General features: G+C 41.3%; 1 pseudogene; it reads right to left on the reverse strand.

The window, feature by feature from the left end:
• Positions 1-16663: 16663 nt before the first annotated feature.
• On the reverse strand, positions 16664-17527 carry LOC127227535 (sperm-associated antigen 7-like; annotated as a pseudogene).
• Positions 17528-17564: the final 37 nt, after the last annotated feature.

The raw sequence follows: 17564 nt of genomic DNA on the forward strand, positions 1-17564 counted from the left end.
TCTATTTCCATCCATTTGCCTGTAATTTTACTGCTGAGTAGTATTCCAATATAGTACTCCAAAACAGCTGAGATGATGCAGCCTAGGATTATTGCCACCACGATTTGGCCCGGTTTCTGGGTTTTCTAAGGATCCCCATGTGGTATTGGCAGTGTCCCCCAAACAGCAAAGAAGCAATTTGGAGAGAACAACACCCAAATTCCCAAATATTGTTTATAAATGTTTGATTTCATTTAAACAGGGTTGATTATAAATAATTAATGATCATAGTCAATCTCCTTTCAAAGAAAGAAAGGGCAATATGATCTAAAAATGAATGGATTTTGATGTATTGATACAAATTTAAGGTCAATTTATTATAGGTATATTTTAGGTATTGTGTTTAACAGCTCTTTTAAAATGTAATGTATAATTAAATACAGATATAGTCACCTATAATAGTCAAAACTTGTAGTTATGTTAGATTTTCTAGATATACAGATATATTTCACATGGATAGATATTGTTCAAACCTTTCAAAGACCTACAGAATATGGCATTTAAAATGGTTTAGGGTTTTTCATGACTGTGAGACACAGCTGCTTCTGGAAACACCAATTACTTCAGAGAGGAAGATGGGCACTTCAAAGAAATTGTTATGGAGTTTGCCTTCAACATGGCAGAAATAGCCATTTGGACAAGAAATTGTTCTTGCCTAGACTGACTGATGCTGTATAACCTGGACATGCAGGACCCATAGGAAAGCGACTGCTGAACTTGAAAAAACAAAATGGGACAGTCCTGCAGAGTTCCTGCTTCAAGGAAGAGTCTGCCAGACATTCTGCAGGACACAGAGAAAAATGCCTGACAAGCTACCAATACAGGTGGACAGTTTCAAATTTCCTCCTTCACTGAGAAGCCTGCCAGACACACTATGGCCCATGGACTGAAGATGGCTGTCTCCAACATTACAGAGAAACTTTGGGTGACTGTCCAGGGCAGCCGAGATGTCTCTGTCAGTTCCTAGAGTTTAGTGTCCTTCTGTGATCTTTGATGGAGTTGAGGACAGATAATTATGGTTATAGTTTTCCTTAGATATGATAACTGATAAGTTACACATAAAAACTGTAGACTCATAAAATGATAGGATAGATGATAGGATATTTTCTATAAATTTTGCCAAATGTTGGTGAACTAAAAATTGTTAGCTATAGTTCTTGCTTGATAGCTATTTTGTTATATATAATTTTACTATGTTAAAGTTAAAACCTTTTTATTTAGACAGAAATGAGGAGATGATGGGGGGGTGTCCTTCTGTATATATGTTTCTCTTATTGGCTGATGAATAAAACACTGATTGGTCAGTAGCCACGCAGGGCTACCAGACCAGGAGAAGTCTGAGGAGAGGAAGGCAGAGAAAGGCTGGGAGAGAGACACCATGTGCTGAAGGAGTAACATGCCGGATTATGGGTAAGCCCAGCCTCATGGCAATACATAGATGAATAGAAATGGGTTAATAATTAAGACAGAGCTAGCCAATAAGAAGCCACACCATTGGCCAAAGGTTTAGTAATTAATATGTCTCTATTTGCTTATTTGGGGCTGGAGGGTGGCGGGACCTGGCAGGACAGAAGCTTTCATCTACATTTCTTTATCCATTCTTTGGTTGAGGGGCATCTAGGTTGGTTTCCAGCTGCCTTGAACATAGTTGAGCATATGTCTTTGTGGTATGAGTGTGCATCCTTTGGATCTATGCCCACGAGTGGTATTGCTGGGTCTTGAGGTAGATTCCCAGTTTTCCAGGAAACTGCCAGATTGATTTTCAAAGTGGCTGTACAAGTTAACCCTCCCACCAGCAATGGAGGACTGTTCCCCTTATTCCACATCCTCTCCAAATAAGCTTTCATTAGTGTTTTTGACCCATTCTGACAGGTGTAAGATAGTATCTCAGAGTTGTTTTGATTTGTTTTTCCATGATGGCTAAGGATGCTGATTTCCTTAAGTGTCCATCGCCCATTTGAGATTCCTCTGTTGAGAATTCTTTATTAGATATGTAGCCCATTTTTTTAATTGGATTATTGGGTGTTTTTTTGCGTCTAGTTTCTTGAGTTTTGTTTTATTTTGTTTTGTTTTTTGTATATTTTGAAGATCAGCCCTATGTCAGATGTGGGATTGAAGATCTTTTCCCCATTCTTTAGGGTTGCTATTTTCTCTTGTTAACTGTGCCTTACAGAAGCTTCTCAGTTTCAGGAGGTCCCATTTATTAAGTGTTGCTCTCAGTGGGTCTGAGCTACTGATGTTTTTATTTAGGAGGTAGTCTCCTGTGCCAGTGCATTCTGGGGTACTTCCCACTTTCTCTTCTAAGAGATTCAGTGTGGCTGGATTTATAGTTGAGGTCTTTGATCCATTTGGACTTAGGTTTTGTACATGGGAATAGATATGACTCTATTTGCATTCTTCTACATGTCAGCATCCAGTTATGCCAGCACCAATTGTTGAAGATGCTTTCTTACCATTGTATAATATTAGCTCTCTTTGTCAAAAATCAGGTATTCATAAGTATGTGGATTTCAATACCAGGGTCTTTGATTCAATTCCATTGGTCCACCTGTTTGTTTTGTGCCAATACCAAGCTGTTTTCATTACTGTAACTGAGCTTGAAGTCAGAGATGGTGATGCCTCTGGAAGTTCCTTTATTGGTGTACAGGTCAAATCATCTTTAAATTGCAACATCATTTAATTACTCCAAGTCATACTGCAATCAAAATTCTATTTTAGCATCAATTGCTATGTAAAAAGTCTAATATTTGATTTATATTTGATCCGTAAATTGATGGTTAAGAGACTTAGTCCCATTTGCATAAGCCAAATAAGCAAGAAAGCTCCAGTGAGTTGCTGCACATAATGTAAATCACGCTCAGGTTCAGTGAAGCTGGAGTTTCTCTGTGCTCCTCCCAGTTCCACAGCTACTTATAAAATTATCACTCAGAAGCTTAATATTAATTATAATTATTTGGGCAATGATTTAAGCTTATTACTGGCTAGCTCTTTCTTTTAAATTAACCTATTTCTATTACCTGTGTGTCTCTATGTAGCTTGTGGCTTACCAGTGTTGCTCTGGCATGTTGTTCCTTGGGTGGCCGGATGTCATCTGGCTCGACTTCACTTTCCTTCTCCCAGTCTCTGCTTGGGTTTCCCACTTAGCTATACTCTGCCTTGTCATGGGCCAAAGAAGCTTTTATTCACCACCCAATAAAAGCAACACATATTTGCAGCATATAGAAGGACATCCCGTGTCAGTTCAGTGTCATCTTGGCTGTTATAGTAACTTCAAGGCCAGCTTAGGCTTCATGAGACTTATCTCTTAAACATACCTAAAGGAGTGGATCCTAGAAGTAATTTTATGCTGTTTTAAGGACATTATGGATTCACAATGATTTTAGGGTCAGAGAGCTAGATTGTATTAGATAAATTAAAAGTGTGTGAAAGCACATATTAGTCACAAATTCAAATAGAATTACTATTTGTGTCTTTAAAGTTTGGGGAATTTTTAGTTCTTATATTTTGTGTGGGGCTGTGCTTCTTGCAACGTATCTGAGGAGAATAGAGACATTAAGGTTGTAGCTTGGAACTGGACTTAACAGACAGTTGTAAGCTGTCCAATATGGATGCTGGGAATCAAACTCAGGTCCTTGAGAAGTACATGCTGTTAATCACTAAGCCTCTCTTCAACCCCATTTGTATTTGGGGGGAAACTTACTATTAAGTCCATTAACTCATAGAGACTCTATCTGCTTCTGCTTCCCAAGTGCTGTATTAAAGACATGTGCCACCACACCTAGCACCTAGCACCCTTTTTTATATCTTATACTAACCAAAATAAAATTTGCTGAGCATGGTAGCTCATGCTTAGTAACTTAGCGCTTGGGAAGCTAAGGCAGGAAGTTCATGAGTTTGAGGTCACCCTGTAATAAAATCTACAAAAACCAAAACAAACAAAAAAAACCAACCAAAGCCACCAGTGAGTGACTGTTCTTATGAGGCCAAAATTAAGTTAAAACTAGGGTAGTTTAGATAGCCAACTCATTGAAGAAAATTTACCAGCTTGAACCAGCCAAGCATCCTAAGTACATGCTTCTCAAGTGTTTGCTGCGGTAAATTCCCCGAATGTGCTAGTTTCTAGCCCTGTTTTCTGATTTAGACTCCAGTTGGGATCTCATAGTTGTACAGAATTCCTGCTAGCTAGAGACAAAGGGAGGGTTTGCTGGAGAGCACTCCAAGACTCAAGAGAAACAGCTTTGTTTGGGGGCTTAGCTTTGCCCTTGACTTCTAGTATTCTGGTATTTCCTTGGCTGTGAAACACATCTGTGTTGGTCAGGAGAGATTCTCAACTGGTGGACAGGCTAACCTCAGACAAGAAAATCCCAGTGGAACCAGAAGCCTGGGTCTTGGTTTCATTTACCAGAGTCTGACTTAGGATCTGATAAGAGAGCATCAGCCACTCAGAAAAGGATTTAAATTACTGGTTTGTCCATATTTAGAGTTTCTTGCCATCATTTCCTCTGTATGTAACACTGAAATCCTTTGTGGTTGACTGCTGCAAAAAGGGAATCTTTGACCTAGCAATTTTAAATACTTTGGACACCATTGGGAATTTTGAGAATTCTTATTTTAATCTGTGCTTGTCTAGGATGGGGTGTGGATCAGTGAGCTGTATCCTCTCCATCCAGAATTGTGTTCCCTTCCTTGTAAGTAAGTAAAGCCTACCAGAGCTTCTGGAGTTTATGTTTATCATATAGTGGTAATTGGCATAATAAATATCAGTTTCTAACTTTTATTTTGGAGGCAGCAAAGAACCAGCCAAGCACAGAAATAAATGGTGCATAGCTGGCATCTCAGGGTGTTTCTCTTAGTGCGTCCTAGAATTGCAGGTGTGCAAAGCTTCACACGTAGGGAGGGGAGAGAGGCTTGATGTGTTGTGCTGGTGGCTTGACTTCCTCTGCATGCCAGTGTCTGCCTTTCCCTGTTGGCTGGCCTGTGATGAGCTTGGGATGTAAACTGCTTTTCTCTCCTTCCCCATCCTACATTTGAGTGTGTTCCTTAACTGGTAATTGCTTGACTCTTGTCAGGCAGAAATTTGCTCTTGTCAAAAGAGAACAAGATGGCCACCATATCTGGTTGTGAGTCCTGTCTGTAAGTGAAGGTGACTGGTTCTCTTTCCTTGTTCTCCTGTCTCCCCCTCTCTCCTTTCTTCCCACAGACTTCCCAGAAAGGAGGACAAAGGAACGTGAAGCAGAGACACACTTTGCTCAACAGGTTTCTTGGCTGGCCAGCTATTTTCCAGGGTCTCAGCACAGTCTCCCACTACTCACTTTGTTTTCTTCCGAGACAGGGTTTCTCTGTGCAGCCCTGGAACTCACTCTGTACACCTGGCTGGCCCCAAACTCCAGAGATCCCCTGCCTCTGCCTCCCGGGAGTCCTGGGATTAAAGATATGGGCCACCATGCCTGGCTTGTTCATGTTTCTTTCTGGTTCCCATATGTTCCATTTGGTGACTCTGGTGAAGAATTAATAAAGAGGACCAGCTGATTCATGGATAGAGCAAGGCCAGTAGGGAATTGCACCCACCATTCTTGTTCATTTGGTGTTAGCTGTGTGTGGGGCTGTTGTGGGATGGGTTGAACAGAAGTGTAAGACTTTTCCTTTCTCAATGAAGAAAAAATACAACTGGAGAACTATTTTAAGCATAAAGATGAACATGTCAACATGTATTCTGTGTATAACTTTATATAAGTGACAGGTGTAATATAATGACTAGAGCAGCAAAATACAAAGGGATCCCTTTTCTGACTTCTGTGGTCACTGCATGCACATTATACACATAACTGCATGTAGACCACTCATATAATAAATCAGGTTTTTTGTTTGTTTTGGTTGTGAGAGAGTTTCTCTTTGTAGCCTTGGCTGTCCTGTACCTGAGTACTGGAGTCAGAAGCATTCACCACTACTGCCTGCCCCCCCCTTTTTTTTTTTTTTAATTGTTGAAGCCAAAAGAAGTGGCCAATGAACTGAGTTCAGTCCCATGAACCCACATGGCAGAAAGAAACAGGATTCCCACAAGTTGTTTCTGACCTCCACAAACTTGCTGTGGGTATGTGTGCAAGCTACTGAATGCACAAATAAATAAATAAACATACACACACATAATTTAGAAGGCGTTGTAATTTTTAAAAGCCCTGAAAAGAGAAAGACACCATGTGACAGAATTTGGGTGGAGGTTTTTTTTTTTTTTTTTTTTTTTTTTTTTTTTATTGAAGGAGAAGTGAATAGTTTGAAAAGTTGGGGAGGAGAGAGAGACCAGCCTTTGGGGAAAGGAGCAGCAGAAGAGGATAGGGAGGGGAGAGTACCAAGAAGAAAGAGGCGAGAGGCAGAGAGAGAGACAGAGACAGAGACGGGAGAGGGAGGAGGTAGGGGCGGGCCCTTTTAAAAGGAAAAGTAGAGTAAATGCACACAGGTGGTACTCTTAGTGGCTACAGCTGAAGACTTTTCCTGTCAGGAACCCCAAGGACAGGTCAGTACGGATGCCTGAATACCAACAAGCTGTAAAACATTAAAATTTCAGTCTGGAGAGATGGCTTAGTTGTTAATAGCTTGAGTATTACTTTTGTTTTGTTGTTTTGAAACAGCCTCTTTTGCTTAGCTTTGTTTGGTCTTCAACTCACAGAGAGATCCTCTGTCTCCTAGTGCTGGGATTAAAGGTGTATTTAACCACACCTAATTTAAAAATAAATAAGCTATCTTGACAGAATGTAGAGTCTGCTTGTTTACTGTAGCAGGAGAGGAAGGTGGCCTTGTCGTATAGGGTGGGAACTTACCTGCACTCCTTGTTTAAATGGGTGCATTTAAAAGTTGGGCATAGTGCCCAACTCAGGAGGATTATGAGTAATACCAGTCTGGGATGGATGGATTGATATATATATCCATCATCACCTCTTGTTAGCTGTGAGAGTAGGACCATTATGTTAGTATCTGTGGCAGCATAAGGTGGCAATTAGTAGCTATATTCCCAGTGAATGAATGGACTTCAGAGATAACATCCTGCAACAAAGGGCATAAGAGACATAAGTTTCTGTCCTGCCCAGTCCTATAGCCCTTTAGTCCCAAATAGACACACAGAGGCTTATTATTAATTATAAAATGTTTGGCTATTGCTCAGTCTTCTTATTAAGGCTAGCTCTCTTAATTACTAACCCATTTCTATTAATCTATGTATCTCCCGTGGTCTTGGCTTACCAGCAATGCTCAGACCTCTTGCTTCCCTGACAGCTACATGACATCTCCTGCACTTCTTCTAATATCTTTCTCTATCTCTGTTTGGATTTCCTACCTGTCCTTGGCTGAAAGAGCTTTTGTTTATCGGCCAATAAAGAGAAACATAGTTTCACAGCATACGGGACACCCCCCATCAGGCAGTCCTAGATGACTCATATACTTCCAGAAGAATCACATTGTTTTTAAATGAGAAGAATGGTGAAGCTGAAATATCGGAACAATTTTAGCCCTGATTCTAGTTCTTCCATTTATTTTGAGGCTTAGGACCCAGTGACTTATCTTTCTGTAGTGGCTTGAATAAGAATGCCCCTCCAAAAAACTGCAGTGGTGGTACATGCCTTTACTACCAGCACTGAGGGTCGGGGACAGAGGCAGGTGGATATCTGAGTTTAAATCCAGCCTGGTCTATAGAGTGAGTTTCAGGACAGCTAGGCTACACAGAGAAACCCTGTCTCAAACAAACAAACAAACCACAAAAACAACAACAGAAGCCCTCCCACAAAACCAAACAGACAAAAGGAATGCCCCCTCCCCCACCATGGGCTTATAGATTTGAATGTTTGGTACAAGAGAGTAGCACTATTACAAGATGTGGCCTTGATGAAGGAAGTATGTTGGGGGCGGGAAGCTTGTAGTTTCAAATGCTCAAGCCAGGCACAGTGCTCACTCTCTTCCTGCTGCCTGCCAATCCAGATGTAGAATTCTCCAGCTACCTCTCTATATCTGTCTGCATGCCACCATGCCTCCCCCATGATGATAATAGACTAAACCTTTGAACTGTAAGCCAGCCCCAGTTAAATGTTTTCCTTTTTAGGAATTGCATGGTCATGGTGCCTGATTCCAGCAATAACCCTAAAGACATTCTAGGAGATGAGTATCATCGTCCCCTCATTTTTAGGACAGAAATAACACATACCCTATTGGGTGTTCCTCTATCAAGAACAGATGAAGCTAACTTAGAAAGAGCTCTCAAACATAGCAGACATTCTAGTAGTCGTGAGGTTGTGCTTTTGGACATTCTGAAAACAAATTGCCTACTCAGGGATGACTTTGTTTGTTTGTTTGTTTTATTTTGTTTTGGAACAGGGTTTCTCTGTAGTTACACCCTGGATGTCCCTGATATTTTCTCTAGTAGCCCAGACTAGCCTTAGGGATCTGCCTGCATCTGCTTCCTGGGTGCTGGGAGTAAAGGTGTACACCACCACATCTGGCTGTCAGGGCTGGACTTTTTTTCCCCGAGACAGGATTTCTCTGTGGGTACCCATGGCTGTCATAGAACTCACTCTGTAGACTAGGCTGTCCATGAACTCATGGATATTCACCTGCCGGCTACTGAACTCACAGAGATGCACCACCACCACCCAGCTTTCAGGGCTGACTCTTAAACACCAGGTATCTCAAAGTAAAATCAGTACTTTTGTTATTTGTTTGTGTTGTTTTTTGAGACAGGGGATTTTTCCTGTGTAACAGCTTTGGCTGTCCTAGAACTCACTTTGCTAGATCCAGGCTGGCCTTGAACCTCACAGAGATCCACCTACCCTCTGCTTCCCTGAGTGTTGGAATTAAAGGCTGTGCCACGAAGCCCTGCTTAAAATCAGTATTTTTTAAAACGTCTTTTTAGATTATTTTATGTGTATGGTTACTTTACCTGCATATATGTCTTGTCTTAGTTACTTTTCTACTGCTGTGACTAAAGTGCCATGACCACAACAGTTTATACAAAAGTTTGTTGGAGACATACAGTTTTTGAGGATGAGTCATAGCCATCATGGTAGGGAGCATGGCGGCAGGCAGACATGGCTCAGGATCAGTAGTTGAGAGTTCACGCCCTTTTTTAAGTAGGAAGAGAGTGGGGAGTGGATGCAGAGAGGGTTAACTGGAATGATGTGGTCTTTGGAAACCTCAAAGCATGTCCCCAGTGAAATACTCCTGGTCATATTTCCCAAACAGTTCCACCAACTAGGGACCAAACAATCAATACACAAACCTTTGGGGTCATTCTCTTTTAAATGCCACCGCAATGTCTATGTATCACATGTGTACCTAATGCCCTCGCATCAGATCCCCACAACTGTAGTAACAAGTGGTTGCTAACCACTATGTGAGTATTGAGAATCTCCTGGGTCCTCTGCAAGAGCAGCAAGTACTCTTAATCACTGAACCATCTCCCAGCTCTGTAAAATTAGTGGTTCCAAATTTGAATCTATTTATAGTTTGGTTCTGTTATATAAAATTAAAGCCAGCATTAATGAAATTGTACAAGCCTCTAATAATTGTAACTCTATTTAGGGAGCAGGTGAAGAAGCAACTTCAGTATCAGTTAGTGACAGTGGAGAACCTAAGTAGAGTTATATGACTAAACCAGTTTTTGTCCTTTGTAGTAATTTTTCTGCATTTCTCTCTTTCTTCTAGTCTCTAGGCCTTCTCCATCCTCTCTTTGACTGACTAGTGGCTGCTAGAGGTATTACTATTTATTGTTTGACACTTAGCTATGATCTTTCTAACAGCCCATAATGTTTGTAGTTCATAAAGTAACAAAGGTCAAGAGATGTTATAGAGGGATTTTTGCTGGCAGATCTGCACCAGAAGACCATCTAGAGTGACTTCTACAGGGACAGCTGTACTCCCATGTATTAACTCTGTAGGCTTAAAGTACAGCAGAGCTTTTTGTTATATGAGAACTTTTAGAGTTCCTTTCTCATTCCAAAACTATTTATTTAAAGGCTGGGGGGTGGGTAGGGAGTGGGGAGCTGGACAGATTGGATGGTTCAGTGTTTAAATTTCTGGCTGCTCTTCCAAAAGAACCCAAGTTCAATTTCTAGCATTCACATGGTAGTTCAAAACCATCTGTAACTCCAGTTCCTGGGGACCTGATGTTCTTTTCTGGCCTCGTGGGCGCAGGGCACATGTGGTTACAGACATTCATGCAGACAAAACATTCATATACATAAGATAAAAATAAATAAGTAAATAATTAAATCTCAAGACAAACCTGGGCCAGTAAGGGGAGATGGGCGCTTGTCCAGCTTAAATGTGATATTCAAAAGATATGTAATGACCCTCCATTTTAACGTAATTTAATGTCTTCCATTTTTTATTCTGAGTTCTCAGATACATAAATAGCCACCTTTAACATAGCCACTTAATCCTATTTACTCCTGGGGTGCTTATCAAGCTGTCATAATTCTGAGTTTCTCTGTGCCTTAACCTGAAGTCCCTGTAGGAGTCACAGTTTTACTGTGTGCTGCTGCCCAGGATCATCCTTATCACTTGACGAGTTTCAATAGTAGGAACGCCAAAATGAAATGTCTTTTGTCTTCCCTGTGCTTTCTTTATTCGTGTGTGTGTGTGTGTGTGTGTGTGTGTGTGTGTGTGTGTGTGTGTGTGTGTGTGTGTCTTTTTTATTGAGTGGGGTGGGGGGTTCTCTGTGCAATAGCCCTAGCTGTCCTGGAACTTGCTTTGTAAAACAGGCTGGCCTGGCCTAGAACTCACAGAGATCCATCTGTCTCTGCCTCCTAAGTTCAGGGCATGTGCCACCACCACCTGGCACTTTCTTTATTCTTGATACCAGATGACACACTATTTGTCATTGTCATTTCTGACTTGGATAAGGAAATGAAGGAACAAATGGAAAATAACTAGCTGTGCATGTTTGTTTGTGGTATATTTTCTTTCATTATTGTGGCCATTGAAGCATTTCTAATGGCTTATAGTAGTTTAGCATCATATTTCCAAGGTAGAATTATCTTTTTTTATAAATATAAGTATATAGGTTTTATATAATTTTTGGGGGGGGGGCACATCGCGTCTCCTAGGCCTTGGTTACCCTGGCTCACTGTGCCTCCAGTGGCCAGTGTGGAACCTTGCTTGTGTTGTCAATATCCCTTTGTCACTACCTTTCCTGGAGCTTGCTTTCCTTCCCACCCCTTACTTTCTTTCAGTATATCCTGAACAGTACCTGCTACCTTCTTACCTCCATTTTGGCTTCTCATTTCCTCTTACCCTTTCCTTCAAAATGCCTCCCATCCCTTCTGCAGTGTATTGCTGCAGATCCAGTCATGGTCTTGTGCAGGCTAAGCCAGCACAATCTCAGCCATTGAAGATTTTGAATAAGGTGTCAGAATGTAGTACATACAGGCGAATAAGGTGTCAGAATGTAGTACATACAGGCTGGCCTTGAACTCAAGATCCTCCTTTCCTTCCTTCCTACCTTCCTTCTTTTTTTTTTTTCCCCCCCCATTATACTTTTTGGAAGCATGTTCATTTCCAGGAGAAAGGGAATGGGGGAATTTAGATGACACAGTAAGAGTTGGTGTTGCCAGCCTAGAGTTTTTGGATATGTAGAGTGTTCACCCTAGAATTATTGCAGCTGTTAACCTTGAACATTTCCCAGCTGTCTTAGTTAGGTTTTCTGTTGCAGTGATGAAGCACCATGGCAGGGCTGGATTCTGTCCCCACAAGTCACTAATTATGAAAAGGCCCCACAGGCTTGCCTCAGCTCAATCTTATGGAGGCATTTTCTCTATTGAGGCTCCTCCTCTCAGATGACTTTAGCTTGTGTCAAGTTAACATAAAACTATCCAACATACCTGCTAAATTTGCTTTTTCTTAAGCTTTAGAGTTCAACCTAAATAAAACAACTGTACAGGTTGGCCTTGGTGGCACATACCTGTAACCCTAGTTCTTAGAAGGTTAGAGAGCGAAAATATCTAAAGTAAATTCAAGGTCATCCTTAGGAATATAGTGAGTTCCAGGCCAGTCTGGGCTATAGAAGATCTGACTCCAATAAGTGAATTTCCAAAATAGTCATTTAAAAGTTTACTTCCTAATAGGTGATCTAACTTCCATCAGTATTTTCTACTTTGAAAGAATGTTGACCATCACCTATCATGTGTGATGGGGGAGTTGGTGAGTCAGTGGAGACTATCCATTCTTTTTCTATTTATTCAAATTTCACCCAACTGACTTAAAAAATTAATCTTGTATAGTATATCCATTTGTAAGTTGAGTTCTGATACTATTTGTCTGTGCTTTCAACTGTAATGAAAGTGGCATCCATATATAAGCCTTTCCCATGAGTTACAGGGCTTTTACACCTGAGACCCAATACTTAATTAACCAACCCTCCATCCTAATTCACTGTTCTGCAAAAACGGTGAATGGAGTCTTTTATAACCAAAGGGCTTAGAGTGAATGAATGACACAGAGTCCCAAACATTGAGTAACAGTAGTCATGATTCTCTAAATCTTTGTATCCTCTTCCTTTCCCTTCCAGAGAACACTATAGATCATGTGAAGTCAGAACTGTACCTTAGAGGAGAGGGGAGAAGTGGGGCATGGCAACACACACTGTAATTCCAGCTCTTGGGAAGCTTGTCAGGAAGACCGAGTACAAGGTCAGCCTGAGTAACAAAGCATGACCATGACTGAAAAAGAAAAGTAATCATGATAAGTATCTTGACTTATGGTCTTTCTGGATGTGTGGTTACCTGTCATGATTTGACTTCATTCTTACTACTTTTCCAGAGTTGGTGCAGCTCTTTGGAATAGAATTGCATTATTTTTAGAATTTGAAGCAATCTCAGTGATCTTGTAATTTCCCATTTAATGTAACCTTTCCTTTCAGAACTACCCTAGAAGTTGACTTTTGAGCCTTAGTAAAAATGCTTCAACTGAACACAAATCCTTTATTTTTTTTAATCTTTTTTCCTCAGACTTGTTTTATGTGTATGATGAGCATTTTGCCTGCCCGTATGTGTTTATGCCATGTGTGTGCTCTGGTGCCTGTGGAGATCAGAAGAGAGCATCAGATTCCTTGAAACTGGAGTTAGAATGGTTGTGAACTACCATGTAGTAGATGGGCATTGAACCTGGGTCTGCTGCAAATGCTCTTAACCACTAAGCCTTCTCTCCAGCCCAATCCATTTTTCTCCCTCCATCCCTCCCTAATCCCCCACCCTTTCTCTGAGACAGGGTCCCACTGTGTAATCCTGGATGTCCTGGAAATTGCTGTATTGATCGGTCTGGCCTGGAACTCACAGAGACCTGCCTGCCTCTATCTCTCAAGTTCTGGGGTTACAGGCATTTGCCACCATGCCCAGATTTCAAACTGTTACTTTTTAAGGACACCTGTTCCACTTATGGACTGCCCTCATTTTTAGAAAATTTTGTTTAAATCTGGAGTTTTAATTCATGGAAATTTCCACCACCAATCCTGATTCAACCATTTGTAGCAGCAAATGGCTTGGGTGTTCTGCCTCTTCAGCCATCAGGCCATTTCATCCTTATTGGTGTCTTCCAGCTATAGTTGGTTCAGATTTTTCTCTTGCCTGTAACTGTTTTTCTTTACTTGGGAGAATTTTTGAAAAATAGCCTGCCTGAAGTATTGAATTTGAAGTACAAATTTCCAGCTAGTATTTGTCTTTGGATTTGTTTAGTGTTTACCACACAATTTTTTTTTTTAACTTAGTAAAATTTATCAATTTTTTTTCGTTTGTTTGGTGTGATTTTTTTTTTTTTTTTTTTTTTTTTTTTTTTTTTTTGGAGACAGGGTTTCTCCATAGTGTTGTAGACCAGGCTGGCCTTGAACTCACAGAGATCCACCTGCCTCTGCCTTCCGAGTACTGGGATTACAGAGGTGCACCACTACCACCCAGCTAAATGTTTATTTTTATTTTATGGGTATTTTTGCCTGCATGTATGTCTGTCCAGAGGCCAGAAGGCATTGGATCCCTTGTAACTGGAGTTATGGATGGTTGTGAACTTCCATGTAGGTGCTGGGAAATGAACCTGGGTCCTCTGCAAGAATAGCCAGCGCTCTTAAATACTGAGCTATCTCTTCAGCTCCTGTTTTTTGTTTTTCAAGACAGGGTTTTTCTGTATTGTTTTGGAACTATCTCTGTAGACCAGGCTGTCCTCGAACTCACAGAGATCTGCCTGCTTCTGCCTCACGAGTGCTAGGATTAAAGGCGTGCACCACCAATGCCCAGCAAAATCTATCAATTTTAATTGACAGAAGCATATGGATCTTCATGAATTCAAGGTGACTCTGGTCTACATAAAGAGTACTATGCCAGCAGCTTATATAGTGAGACCCTCCTGTATTAAAATAAAAAAAAAAAAAAAAATCCCTGTTTTAATTGTCTTTATGATTGTCTTATTTATTTATTTCACTATTTTACAACTGACAAGCAAACCATCACACATCTTACAACTTCAGTATTGATGAAGTTAGCCTTAATGTGTAACTTCTTATATGCTTTCTAGTTAAGTGTTCATCCTGCCATCTAGACAGCAAATGACCTGACTAGCTTCTTGCAGTTAGAGTTGCCTCTTGTGCCACCTACAGGTTGTTGTCCTTATCTAGGCTATTGACATAAAGTGACAAAAAGATTGGCAGGGTACGATGGCCATGCCACTTGAAGTCAATTCTTTATAGGACTAGTTCTTAGATTTTTATCAAATTTATTTTATTTTTATTCATGTGCGCTTGTGTGTCATATGTGTATAAGTGCCCAGCTTTTTATCAAATTTATTTTATTCATGTGTGTTTGTGTGTCATGTGTGTGAATGCCCACAAAGGTCAGGAGATGGTATTGGATCCCCTAGAACTGGAGTCACAGGTAGCTGTGAACCACCTGACAGGGCTGCTGAGGGTCCTCTACAAGGGCTCTCAGCCCCATTGTGAAACCAGCTTTTTACAACCTGTAAATACCAGCATATACCATTTCCTTTTCAATTCTGTGGGTTGTTTGAGGTGTTAGTGACTGAGCCCTGGTGTCCACACTGATTACCCAGGTGGTATTCCACAGAGGAAAACTGGCTTGAATCTTCACCTGGGTACCCATGATCGGTAGTGAGATTTTTGTTATTGTTTTTTTTTTTTTTTTATTCAAGATTCAGCTATTTTAAGTAGTAAAAGTGAGCCTGGCATGTTGGCACATGCCTTTAACCCCAACACTTAGGAGGCAAAGACAGGTAGATCTCTGAGTTTGAGGCCATCCTGGTCTACATAGTGAATTTTAGGATATCCAGGACTATACAATGAGATCCTGACATGTAATAATACTTTCTCATCAGACCTGATAGCCCTCAAATATGGAAACTTACTATTAATTATAAAACTCAGCCTTAGCTTAGGCTTGTTCCTAACTAGAGAGATTAAAGGGGTGAGGGGGGAATGGAGGAGAGGGACTGGAAGGGGAGGATTGGGAGGGAGGTTTCGGCTGGGATGTAAAATAAATAAATGATTTTTAAAAAAATCTCCCTGCAACTTCTTAAGATTCAGATTTAGCAGGGCTGTGGATGCCCTGGCTTCTACATTTCTGACAAGCTGAGACTTGGAATCCACAACTGTACCCTACAGAGACAAGGGGAGTTTGGACTCACCTATATTCAAGGACTTTTCCTAGAGATTATTTGGAGAAGTTCTTAGGTATGTTTTAGCAGACAAGGAAATGCCACCTCACTGCTGAGCCTGTGTTAGGCTCCCAATCATAGATAGTCTAGATCTGACACCACTGTGCTCTGCTGAAGGGAATGCTCCCCATATAGGATAGTTGTAGTTTGTTTCTAAAAACCTGGGAGGAAGCAATACATGTACATGAACTGAAAATCAAAAGGTAGAAAAAGCCACAATGAATAGCACCATCAGCATAATGCCTGCCAGTTCTTAGCTCCTCCGCTCCTACTTGCTAAATTATGATGCATTGTATCTGTTTCACGACTGACATTCCAGATACTTTTCTGTATTATATAATATGAATACATTTATATATGATTATCTTTTTTGTGTTTCTCTTAACCTTTTAAAACATTAATATTGGCATACTGTGTGCTCTCCAGAACCTACTCTTATTTCTTTAAAGATTTTTTCTTTTAGGGCTAAAGAGGTGACTCTGTGGTTAACAATACTGGCAGTTCTTCCACAAGACCTAAGTTTGACTCCCAGAACCCACATGGTAGCTTACAAACATCCCCTGTAGTTCCAGGGGATCTGATGCTCTCTTCTGGCTTTCTCAGGCGCTGATATACATGGTGTACACATGTACATGCAGGCAAACACTTGTGTGTATAAAATAAATTGTTTGAGGTAGGTTTCTCTGTGTTGCACTGGCTGTATTGAAACTCTGTAGACCAGACTGGCCTTGAACTTGGAGATCTGCCTGCCTCTGCCTCCCATGTACTAGGATTAAAGGCATGTACCACCATGGCCAGCACATTAAAAAAAATAACAGTGTTTATTCAGTGTAAAGTAACCCCAGCCCCATGGGGAAGAAAGTTCCAAGGATAATAGAGAATAATACAGATTAAATACCCATCCACACATTTGCATTCTTAACACACACACACACACACACACAACCATACATCCAAGTTGTAGCAGTGATAAACACCTGCTTCTCTTCCAGCCTGAGTGACAGCTGGTAGGACCTCAGAGTTTATAGGTGGGGCTCCAGGATGGGTCAGATAGCAGCAGCCTTGTTCCTCCATGCCCCTGCCTTGTTGGAGGACATAGGGAGTTGGGTGCAAAGCCTAGGAGGTAGTTGGCAACTCTTCCCCTTTTTGCCGCAGATGTTTCTTGGCTCCGGATCTTATTCATGGCCTCTTCTATGGAGCAAGTGTCCTGCTTGTTGGCCACGGGCCCACAGCCATAGGTCTTGTTGGCCTGTAGCATGTGGGCTGCATCTTTGGCTGCTCCTTTGCCAATAAGGTGGCTGTACTTGTCCTTGTAGTCACTGTCAGGCCTCACCACCACGGGTCCCTGCTGTGCTGCCCCCTCCTGTTTCTGAGCCAGCTCCTTTAGCTTCCGTTTCTCCTCAGCCTTCTGGGGGTCCCGCTCCTCTCCATGACAGTAGGAGTCCAGCTCTTTATCTGAGGGTGCAAACTCCTTTCTGAAGATCATGATATAGCGACAGTCATCATCTTCTCCAAAGGAGAAGGATGTGAGGCCTGCCACTTCTACCACATCATGTAGTATGCTCCTCTCTATCTTGTTCATAGGCTGGAACTTTTTCTTGATCTGTCTACTGTCCTGGATGAAATCAGACACCTCTTTCTCCATCCTTTTATGGAACTCCACTTTTTGTTGTTTGTCTTGCTCTTGTAGTTTCTTCAGGCGGGCAGCCTGCTCTCGGGCCTTGCGCCGACTCTCCTGGTCACCAAGGCTGGGTGGCTTCTACATGGAGCTCAGGATGGAGCCCAGTAGGTCCACCATCTTGGGAATAACTCACACATAAATTTTTTTTTGAGGA

Source organism: Phodopus roborovskii, unplaced genomic scaffold (genome assembly GCF_943737965.1).
Source record: "Phodopus roborovskii unplaced genomic scaffold, PHOROB, whole genome shotgun sequence".
NCBI classification, from domain to species: Eukaryota; Metazoa; Chordata; class Mammalia; order Rodentia; family Cricetidae; genus Phodopus; species Phodopus roborovskii.